At 46.7% G+C, this 10,778-nt stretch overlaps 1 long non-coding RNA gene across 1 annotated transcript; it reads right to left on the bottom strand.

Annotated features, from left to right (window-relative positions):
* Window positions 1-1,217: 1,217 nt before the first annotated feature.
* LOC147956686 (uncharacterized) lies at window positions 1,218-6,177 on the bottom strand. Its single transcript, XR_015611494.1, has 3 exons — window positions 5,263-6,177; window positions 3,669-3,766; window positions 1,218-2,880 (listed from the first exon to the last, which is right to left on the bottom strand). It is a non-coding gene; the product is annotated as an uncharacterized LOC147956686 (long non-coding RNA).
* Window positions 6,178-10,778: the final 4,601 nt, after the last annotated feature.

Below are 10,778 nucleotides of genomic sequence, written 5' to 3'. Positions count from 1 at the left end.
CACACATTTTTCCTTTTCCAAGAGGCACGGTCATGCCTCTCGCAGAAGCATATCAGTGCCTCTATGAGAATTAAATCCATGCATCTCGTGGAAAAAAAAAGAAAACACATTTTTTCCTTTTTCAAGAGGCATGACCGTGCCTCCACTAGAAGTAAATCTGCACCATTCATGGAAAGAAAAAAGCCTTTTTTTTCTTTTGCGAGAGGCTCGGTCGGGCCTCTTGCGTAAGCGAATTCGTGCCTTCATGAGAAGTAAATCCGTGCCTCTCGCGGAAGAAAGAAAAAAGATCATGTGTTTTCCCCCTTTTTCGAGAGGCATGACTGTGCTTCTCGCGGTAGCAAATCCGTGCCTTCAAAAGAAATAAATCTGTGCCTCTTATGCAAGGAAAAAAACATATGTTTATTCCTTTTAGAAGAAGCACGGTCCTGACTCTCGCGTAAGCAAATCTGTAGCTCCACGAGAAGTAAATCTGTGCCTCTGGTGGAACGGGATAAAACACATTTTTTCATGACAATTTTTTTATTTTGATTTTTTTCCAAAACCTAAGAAAAAGGGGAACCAAAAAGCCAAAAAAACCGAAAAACTCATCTAATAGCCGAAAACACGTACAAAGATATAAAGAAAAAACAAAATTCAGACGGAGCGTCCAGAGCACGACAAGTGACGGCGGCTGTGAGCGTGCCAAGTGGCGTGCTCCCAACCCACCTCAAGTGACCCTTGCGTGGGCTCCTGAAGATGCACTTCTTGATTATTTGCTCTTTTAAATGTCAGTCGACTAAGGCCTAGACAATCTCTTCCCATGGCATAGGCATACATGGATTGGACCTGAATAAATTAAAATTATGGAAGTCCATTGTGTTGTGCCCCACGGTAATACTCTTACTTGTCAAAACTGTACTACCTTCGATCCAAATTAAGTATCGTAGTTTTGCACTATGGTTAGTTCAAAACTGCGACCTTTATTATGGATTGGAGGGAGTACTTTTTTTTGGATATTCACGGACTATTACCACATAGTAGTAGCTTACGATGCTATATGCTGCCCTGCTGCATATTAGTTGTTACTAGATAGGAAGTGCGGCTTGCCGCACCCCACCCGGTCCAGTTTCATCCAACCCGGTAGTATACACATGATGCAAAGGTAGAGTAACAACAAACACATACAAGGAATTATTGAGACCATTGACTCAACATTAGGATTTCTCAAAGAAACATGAGGAAGCAAACAATTACTCATAGTAGTGGTTCAGTTGATTACATATTTTGAGCATGTCACTGAAAATGCAACATGATATAACTAAAGAAAGACAGATATTCATGTGCCACTTCAGGAAGAGGTAGACACACTGGCCTTGCAGCTTCTCATAGTGACGATTCCTATTAGAGGTTCATATAATGTAGCATCAAACACCTAAAGCATCATTGTTCATATACCAAAAGCAGGCCATCGTGGTTGTCCCAGCTAACTTATTTACACTGCTTTCATACTGCATAGTACAATAGTAAACTAAACCTACAAATCTGTAGCGAGAACAGATCATTGGGCAGCAAATCCCTATCAATGGAAAAACTATGTCCAAACTGTTAGCAAAGAATTATGCAAATAATAGAAATGGATTTGTTATATCAATGGAGAGCATGCATAGCATGAAAAAAAATGCACATCAGCAAACATAGCACATCAACTGCCATAAGTGAAAACTAAACCTACGGCTCTCTCTGTTGGGGTACTGTTTTTAACAGATCATCTCTAGTAGCTTGCAACGGCACATTTATAGAGTACTTAAGTATCATCAGTACATCAATGTGATTAATCAAAAGGATTAAGATGTCTCAAAATAAAAGCATATAGTCTATGAAGATCTAATGTAAGTTCAGAACACACACAAGTCAATGCCTCGAAGCTACAACATATGTGTGCTTGTGGCTACCTCCATTGTCAGGCATTTTCATGCATACAATAGGCAACCATGAGATAAGAGAAAGAAACACAAGAACAACAATAGACAGAAGCCCATCTGACCCATTCCGACCGAACGCGTGCCCATGCCAAATTGACCACATCTGAAGGAGATAAGTGGGAAATAACTGGAGAACGATTATGGAGCCCTCCCTGTTGTGGAGACCTTCCCGGAGATGCCGACCTCGACCATGGCATTTTTATGTTGTCTTGTCTTGAGCATACATCCATAGAAAAAGAAGGCATGGATGCATTGTTTGTCAACATCCCATATGCTAAACTATTGGTAGGATGAATGGATTTAGGGGACACAATCAATGCACATGAAACTATTGTACATGGAGTAGACGCATCTAGATGTTGGTTATTGGTTGCAACTTACAGTAGTATGCCCAGAGATGGTACTCGTGCTGTCGATAATGGCACTCCTGGCTCCCTCCACCTCAACATCGTTGCTCTCTGGTCTCCTCCAAGCCTCCCCAATTTCGCCCTCTCAGTCTGAAATGTAGACTGCAGTCCTGCACCACATTTTCAGTTATTCTAATATAGAAACAGAGATAATGCAGTTAATCTTAAGAACTGTAATCCCTAGCTTATAAGGAGCATGCATGACCAGCTGATGGCCAAGGAGATCTCCAGAATGTGTCTCCTGGTCTGCAAAGCCAACCAAGAAAGCAAAGGGAACATAGGATCAGGTATTGCATGCAGCAAGACACAAAATCAGATTGAGAGAATAACTACAAAATCCCATGTCAATGATCCTAAACAGTCACCTCAAGGAAGCCAGATCCTACCGAGGAAACCAACATGCCACTCTCCACCAGGACCTCACCTCTAGTGTTGTCCACGCCTCGTGTGTCCGGGTTTTTCACGAGGTGATGCACCTAGTTAGCTGTAGTTGTTGATCTCGCCAACTAAGCCTGTCGCAAAATTATATAAAAAATCATCACAAGTGAAGGAAAGAGGAATCATACTTTCTAGATCAAGAGAAGAAACGACTAACAAATGCCATATAGGCATTATTTTGTAGTCAGAGACATTAGGAAATATTTAATCAAGACACAAGGCTAATAAGTCAAAAAGTTATGTTGTGGTTGCAGGAACATAACGTCGTAATGGTGAAGGCTCGAGTGGTATAAATCAATAATTAAATGTCTTGTCATGTTTTTCGGCAGGCTTAAGATCACCAATTCACCATGGATGCATATATGTCGGGTCATTAGGAGTGCGACCAGCAGTAAACTAACATCAAAGGAAGAAGCCTGAACAATACAAAACAGAAATTGAAATGTACTACATCTTCCAAAAGGATGACTAACACCAACGCACATATTCAATCTGCATCTGCTCTTAAATATAAAATAACAACTAAAAGACACGAGAACTCAACAGAACAATCAACAATTAAACATCTGCTTGTCGTATAATTAGAAACTGGAAGCTGCGAGCAAACACGACAGGCAAATAAATCTAACTCCTAAGAACAACACTTTGATTTCATTGAACTGCAACCACGATAGGCACAAATCATCCCTTTATTTTCTAACCATCCGTGTGATTTGTTTAACCCTCAAGACAAATGACCAAAGCAGGGATTAATAAAAATAGACTAACAAATAGATCATTTAATTACTCTAACAAGATCCGAGCACCTAGATCTATGCGCTCCAGTGGAGAGAAAAATGCAACAAATAAGAAAAGAACTCACCAACCAGAAGCATGAACGATGCAGTCTCTCGAAGCAGCAGAACACGGCAGGCCGATTGAAACCCCGAAGAAACAGAAGAAACGACGGCAGCAACGAACCTACATCAAGAAAAGAATCAGAAAACAGGAGAACCAAACAAAACAGTTGACAGTAAAACACCAATTCCGCATATATAATTAGAAACTGGAAGCTAGGAGCTAACAGGATAAACAAATTAATCTAGCACCCAGAATAACATCTTGATCCACAGGACTACAACCACAACAAGCATAGACCTTCTGTGCTCTTTTCTAATCAACCATGTGACCTATCCATTCCTGTGATTACATGGCTAAGCAAGGACCAAATTAATCCATCGCTTGAGGACAATACTGTAATACAAACAACTGCAACCACAACAGGCATAGACCCCCATGTTATTCTTGACCAACCATGCAACCTCCGTGACCGCTAAGGCAAACCACCATTTTCTAATTCACTAACGGAACTCCGGACTCAAAATTAGTATATTTGCTACCCCACCTCAACGATCACACCTCAGAACCTACAACCCGAATGCTCGAAACATGTTTTTTTTTACTTCCTCACTGATAGTGTGTTAATTCACCACTATCTAACCCCTAGCCCTGCACCATTTTTCATTTTTGATTGTTAATTCACCCATATTGCCCTGCACACCAACCCAGCCAAAGAAATATAGCCAGCAAACAAAGGAAGAATGCATAGCATCTAGTGTGTTTAACTGATAAGCTTGATCAAACACCGTTAAAAGACTTCCTTAAAAAAATAATGTCGAAGCAATGAACATGAACAGTCGGTCAACACTTATATATGAATTCTAAACATGGGAGAAAAATTAGTTTCATGTGAAAACTGAAGGGAAGGCACATGATGTGAACTTCTGACAATATAAACAATATTCTCATTCATAAAATTCTAAAGTTACTGCCGCCTATATGAAAAGGATGGCATTGGTTAGGTACACTGTACTTCCAAAGATGACCGGGAAAAAATACAGCATGAGAGAGATACCTTGTTAATTAAACAAACTCAGTCAAGATAGTGAGATGAGATCTCCTACTTCTCTACAAAATGCAGGGTGAAAAAATATGCAACGCTTGTTATAGTTATCAATTTCTCATTAGCAAGTACAACCATAGGTATATGAACCATGGTCCAGACCAGATCAATGAGAAGCTTGAGATTGCTCTGAGATTATTAGTATTAACTATACACATCAGAGTGACAAAAGGCTAGGATATACAGAAAAGCAAGATAACATCCTTCAAGCTGGTAGCTAAGAAAAAATTACTGACATCAGTCATCAACTCCTAATTACTGTTGCAAAATATCCAAAACCAGCTACTTGCTCAAATGTTGCAACCATTCTGCACCAGCATCATCTACTTGCTACCATACACGTTGCTGCCACTCAACCGTTGGGAACTTTTGATAAGAGACTATTTTTTTACACCATTTGTAACATTTTTATTCAAGAGGCATATTTTTTTTAATTCTGGGATACACCCTATACAGTAAGCAAGAACAGTAGACAAATGAAACAAAAAGGCTGGATTTGCCCATTAGTACCAACCTTTATCATGTTTCATTAGAATAACAGGGCAGGATCGACTGAAGAAATCTTTCGCTTGTGTTTCTTGTCCTTGGTCGTTTCCAGAATCCAGGCACAAAATAAATTAGAAGGATGGCAGGCATGAAAAGAAATAATAATGAAAACAGAAAACAACATACAGAACACACAGTTAGAGCAAGTAAAATGTTGTATATGAAATGAGCTAAACAACAGAAAGTCAAAGGAGAAAGGTAGAACCTTGGCAAGAAGAAAGGCAGCACACGAGGCGGCGGGCCGGCGTAATAGCAACAGGACGTGGAACACAAAAGAAAATAAGTATCCCGAGATGATAGATTGGCAGGATAAGGAACTGAATCACAACACACAGACTCTTTTCTTGCACAGAACGATGCTTGCAATACCAATTTTTTTTCATTAACAGCTCTGAGAGTGCATGGTCATAACAAGCTGATCTAGCACAAGATACAGCAGGCAATACAAACAAACTGGACATAGGCACGGCAAGTACACAATAGAAAAGACAAACCAAAAGGGAAACAATAACTATGCAAGGCAGGATGAAAACAAAATAGATCTGACAAAGGAAGCAAACCACTATACATACCACAAAAAACAACAGATAAGATTGGTGTTCAGAGTTTGTGTGAATATTGAGATAAAGATGATATGCCTTGTGTATAAACCACTATGCAACAGTAAAACAACTGAATAAATTACTGATAAGCTTTTTGCATCTTCCAATCTTAAAGCCCTGGAGCAAGGAGCAAGCTGGCCACATTTTGTCAATCTTCCAAACTTGAAGCATATCAAACAGAAGCAGCAGGGGGTACTTACAAATTGAAGGATTCAGGAAGCATCTTCCCCTCTACCAGGAACATGTTGAGAATTTAGAGCAAGTAGTCATGGATATGTACCTCAAGCCTGCACGACCCACCACCAGAAATTAACTGAGAAAAGGTAACCGACTTCATCCCAAGAACACATCAAAACATTGAACACCTTGTGTGCGGACGCTCGGAAAGAGGAATGAGTGGGGCGTGGTGGTGTACCTCTGTGGACAAGTCAATCTGGGCAGGCTCGTCTCTGGTCACTAACATCCACATGCCCTTCTTCTCCATCCCAACGAGAGAGAGAGAGAGGAACATGAGCCCCTCCTGACAATGAAGGAGAAAGGAGGAGCGACGGGGGAGAACCTGCAGCGGACGTACAACGAGGAGTGACGGGGGGCGCCGCATCGAGTGACTGCTGCTGGCGCTCCTCGGCCGCGCGCACCATCTGGCCTTCAACTTGGCCGAGCCCCTTGAGCATGTCGGGGTCGCCAGCGCAGCCGATGGAAACGGCGCGCATCACCTGGCCTCCTCCCGTCGACGCGCCAGCCGGTGGCGACGGTGCGCCTCCGACGCTTGGCCTCCTCCCATCGACAGCGCGGCGGCGTGCTCCTCCGAGAATAGCAGCGCCAACTTCCTCTCCCCCAGACGACGTGACGCGCGAGCTCGATGGGGAAGCGGCAGCGCGAGTAGCAGGTCCACCATGGCGACAGCGGGGCGAGCAGCAGAGAGAGGAGCGGGAGCGGGGCGGAAAGAGGCGGCTAGGGTTCTCACGAAGGGGGCGAATGGGAGCGCGAAGAGGCAAGCCGCTGCCCTCCCCCACCACATAGCCGCACGGGCCAACCACAGCCCACCACGCACGAGGCCTGGACGTGAAAAGACCAAAATACCCTCGGCGGGGGGCAAGATTTACGTGCGGTGGCACGGGATATTTACCGCCGGCGCGCGCGCGACTAGACGCACCAGCCGCACCCGCTCGCTGACGGACGCGGCCCACCTGCCGGGACCCCACAGGTCAGCGAGATCCGGTCAGACGGAAGGAGTAACCGACGCGCTAGCCAGACGGGATCAAACATGCTAAGGGGGACGGGATTTCGATCAGACGGACAAGATCTGCCGGTGGCTCGATCCGACGGCCAAGAACGCATCAAGGGAACCGATCGGACGGCCAGGAAGCCCAAATCGCTGAGGAGCCTGATGTTTCGACGCGTCTCGTTTTTCTGGATATGTTGCGGGTTCAGAATGTCTCAACATATTCATGTCAGGTCAGAGGAGAAGCAATGGACGAACTGTGGGTGCATTTAGAGGACAAGCTTCTGCAAATACAGTATTAATTAGATCGAATGTGTGTGTGTACGATGCTACTTCTCGAACAGAGGTTTCAGGAAAAGAAAAAACAGAGTGCCAGCAAGTGTGTGCTCCTCTGTGTTTTGCTGGACAGCTAACTGCATCATCTGTTTCGTTCACCAGCATCCTCTGCAGTCTGCACTGCAGTGAATTTGCAAATCTGTTTGGTTTTCCCCGAGACAGAGCAGTGTAGGATTTTGGCTCTTGGTTTCCAATAGGTCGGCCGGACACACTCCTAGCCTGGACTAGCTTCAGAGAAGAGCAACGACTCATTCTGCAAGACATGTACTGTACGTAGTATGCATCTCTTTCTGCCATAAGTCAGTCAGTAAATTCTGGACCTAGCTACTTGAACCAACAAAATCTCAGTCACTGAATGCCGTCATACAGTAACATCGGTTACTTGAAGATTTTTTCAGTGATAGTATACAGCGACTCATCTCAGTCTATAGAGACCATCTTAGCTTAGGCATTGCAATCTGAGCTTGCGATTCTTTCTCGTCACAATCTTACCACTGTCAGCTCAAAAAGGCAACGAGAAGCGTACGGAGGCAAGAAAAACAGCGGAAGCGTACGAAGGCAAGCCTTGTATGCATCTCCGCCATAAGTAAGAAGCGCAGAGATTCGCATACTACGGTAAGCAGCAGAGCAGAGGAGGAGACCATTTAATCAGGCAAATGTTGTATTTACAAAATCTCATCTTCTGTTCTACGTACAATAGCTACAGACATGACTGGGAGCTAAAGAAATTTCATACGAGCCGCCCCTCCTCCTCCTCCCTCCCAACCCTAGCTGCCCCTCCTCCTCCCTAGCCGCCCCTCCTCCTCTTCCCTTCCTCGCCGCCGCCTGAGGCAGACGCCTGGCAAGCCCGGGGCGCCAAGGATGGTGGCGGCGGGGCCTCGGTTGCCCTGCCTCTGCGTGGGGAACCCCAGATCTGGAGCGGCGATTTCCTTGGCAAGGCACGGTCGGCTAGCAGCCGTGCGGGCGGTGGATCTGGCGTCCCAGCCGCGCGGGCGGCGGGATCCGGTGGTCGTTCGCGGCCGGCGGCGGTTTCTGCGGTGGCCGGTGCGCGCGATCTGGCGCCTCCCCTCCTCCCCTGTTTGGCGTGCGGGCCAACCTCGTCGGGCCGCGCTTCCTTGGGTCGCCGGTTCTGTACAAGAGGCGCAGTTGGTGGCGGGGATCTAGTTCGGGAGAAATCCCTGGTCGGCCATGGCTGGCCGCGTCGACGGCGGCGCCTGAGGGCGCCGTTCCCCTCCTTGTAGGCGTCGGTATGGACTGATCCCCTCACTTCCCCTTCCCCTAGGTCTCCCGGGCGAAAGCCCAAACTTTGTTGGGCGGCGACGGCGCTCACGGTGTCGTTCCCTTCTTGAAGGGGCCGCTTTGGGAACCTTGGGGCTGGGTGGCGCTTGTGGGTGGTGGACGACGGCGGTGGTGCGGCCCTATCCTAGCATGGATCTGCGTCTGTTGCTTGGAGATGGACTCACGTAGGTGGAGGTCGTCGTTTGGCATCATGGTGGCGTCGATGGCGGAGGCACCTACCAAGGTTGGCACCTCAATCTGCTCTGAAGATGGACTAGTGAAAGATGGCGGCGACGACACATGCGAGTGCGTCAGACCGGTTTGTGCCCCGGACCCGGTATGTGGCTTGGTCGGGGCCTCCGGCTTTAGATGTTAGGCTTAGGTGAGGGGTCTGGGTATGCCATATATTTCAGTAAGCATTTACAAATGTAACACAACAAGTAAAGATTTGACTGGGAACTAAAAGAAAATCCCTGTCACTGAATTTTGGCCATGGAGGAGAGCTTCGACATGGACGAGGCAGGTAGCAGCGGCGGAGGCACTCAGCTGCTCCTCACGGAGGAGGAGTGGTTTTCTCTCGCTCGAAGAAATGCGGCGGCGCCGGCAAGAGGAAGAGCACCTTCGACATCCGCAAGGTACGCTGCTACAATTGCCAAGACTATGGGCACTTCTCGAGGGATTGCACTGCACCAAGGAAGGAGCAAGCCCATCTCGCCGCCGCGACCGCCGCCGCCGAGCTGGGGCTGCTTTGAAGGTCGCCATGAGGGTGTTCTAATGAATGGCAACAAGGTTAAGGGGGTGATTGTTGGAGTTAACCTTGTTGATTAGCTATTCATCATTTTAAGTTTTTTCTCTATGCATTTAGTTGGGTCATCCAAGCTAGTAGGGTGTTAGTGCTGGAATTTAGTCTATTTTGGGCAGCCCAATAACTATTTCAGAAATTCCTAATAAATCCTAAAGGCCCACTTAGCCCATTTGTGCAAGGCAAGGGATACTACTAAAGTTTAGTCCCACATTGCTAGTTGAGTGGGAGTTGGACCTCCTTATAAGGGAGGTTCTTTCCCCACTTGTACGAGCATGGGAACAAGAGGGATATCCACGCGCGCTCCTCCTCCGCCGCCCGCCTCGCCACGCCACGCCACGCCTCGCCGCGGGTTGCGGGAATGAGCCGAGCCGATATCTAAATTTTTGCCATGCACTACAGGTATACGAAAGGTCACACGGAAGCTGAAAAGAGTTTTGTGAAAGTGGAGTTCGAATGCGAACGGTGCAGCCCTTCGGCTGCTGGCTGTTCGCTTCGCCTCCGTCTCTTCGTTTCGCCTCCCGTCGCTGCCCTCTCGCCTCCTTCTCTTGCGCCTATAAAAGGGAGGTCGCTCCTCCCAGAGAGACGCACTAGAATCTCTTCCTCCTCTCGCCACAAGTTCCTGAGCTCTGAGCTGTTGCAGTCTTCCTCATCCCGGCTTGCGGCGTGCACCGCGAGTCGGGACAGTAGGCCTCCGAAACCGCACCTCTTTGAGTCCTGTATGGGAGAAGGGTGCTAAGGTTTTTGGGGTGCGCTCTGCGCGACTACTGACTGATTCCTTCGTCACGGACGCCCCGGACTCCGACGACTACTTCCCCAACGACGACTTCTTCCCCGACGTCGACAACCTCCTCGACGACATGGCCGGCGAGGACATCGACCCCAAGTCCACTGCTACCGCTGTTGCTGTCCCGTACGTGTTCTCCTTTCTGTTAGATGTCCTGCCACAGCTTCTCGTACTAGTACTTGTTCTAGATATGTTACGCTCTACTTCATATATGCAACTAGTTCTACTGTCTGCTATAGATATGCTAGGCTACGATTCATATATGCAGAAGCTTTTTACCTTCTCTCTGTCAGAACGCATGACTTGTTTTATCTCTATTATATTAGTCATGCTTTATCTAGTATTTCTGTTAATAAAATCATTTGGTAAATTGCTCATATTTCCAACAATCCAAAAACCTTATGATAGGCAATTTACCCCGAGTGGTTTTGCTGCTTCCATGAGACCTCCTATG

Source organism: Triticum urartu, chromosome 7A, assembly GCF_056163025.1.
Source record: "Triticum urartu cultivar PI428250 chromosome 7A, HENAU_Tu73, whole genome shotgun sequence".
Lineage (NCBI taxonomy): Eukaryota > Viridiplantae > Streptophyta > Magnoliopsida > Poales > Poaceae > Triticum > Triticum urartu.
This window is presented reverse-complemented; position numbering and strand designations above follow the sequence as displayed.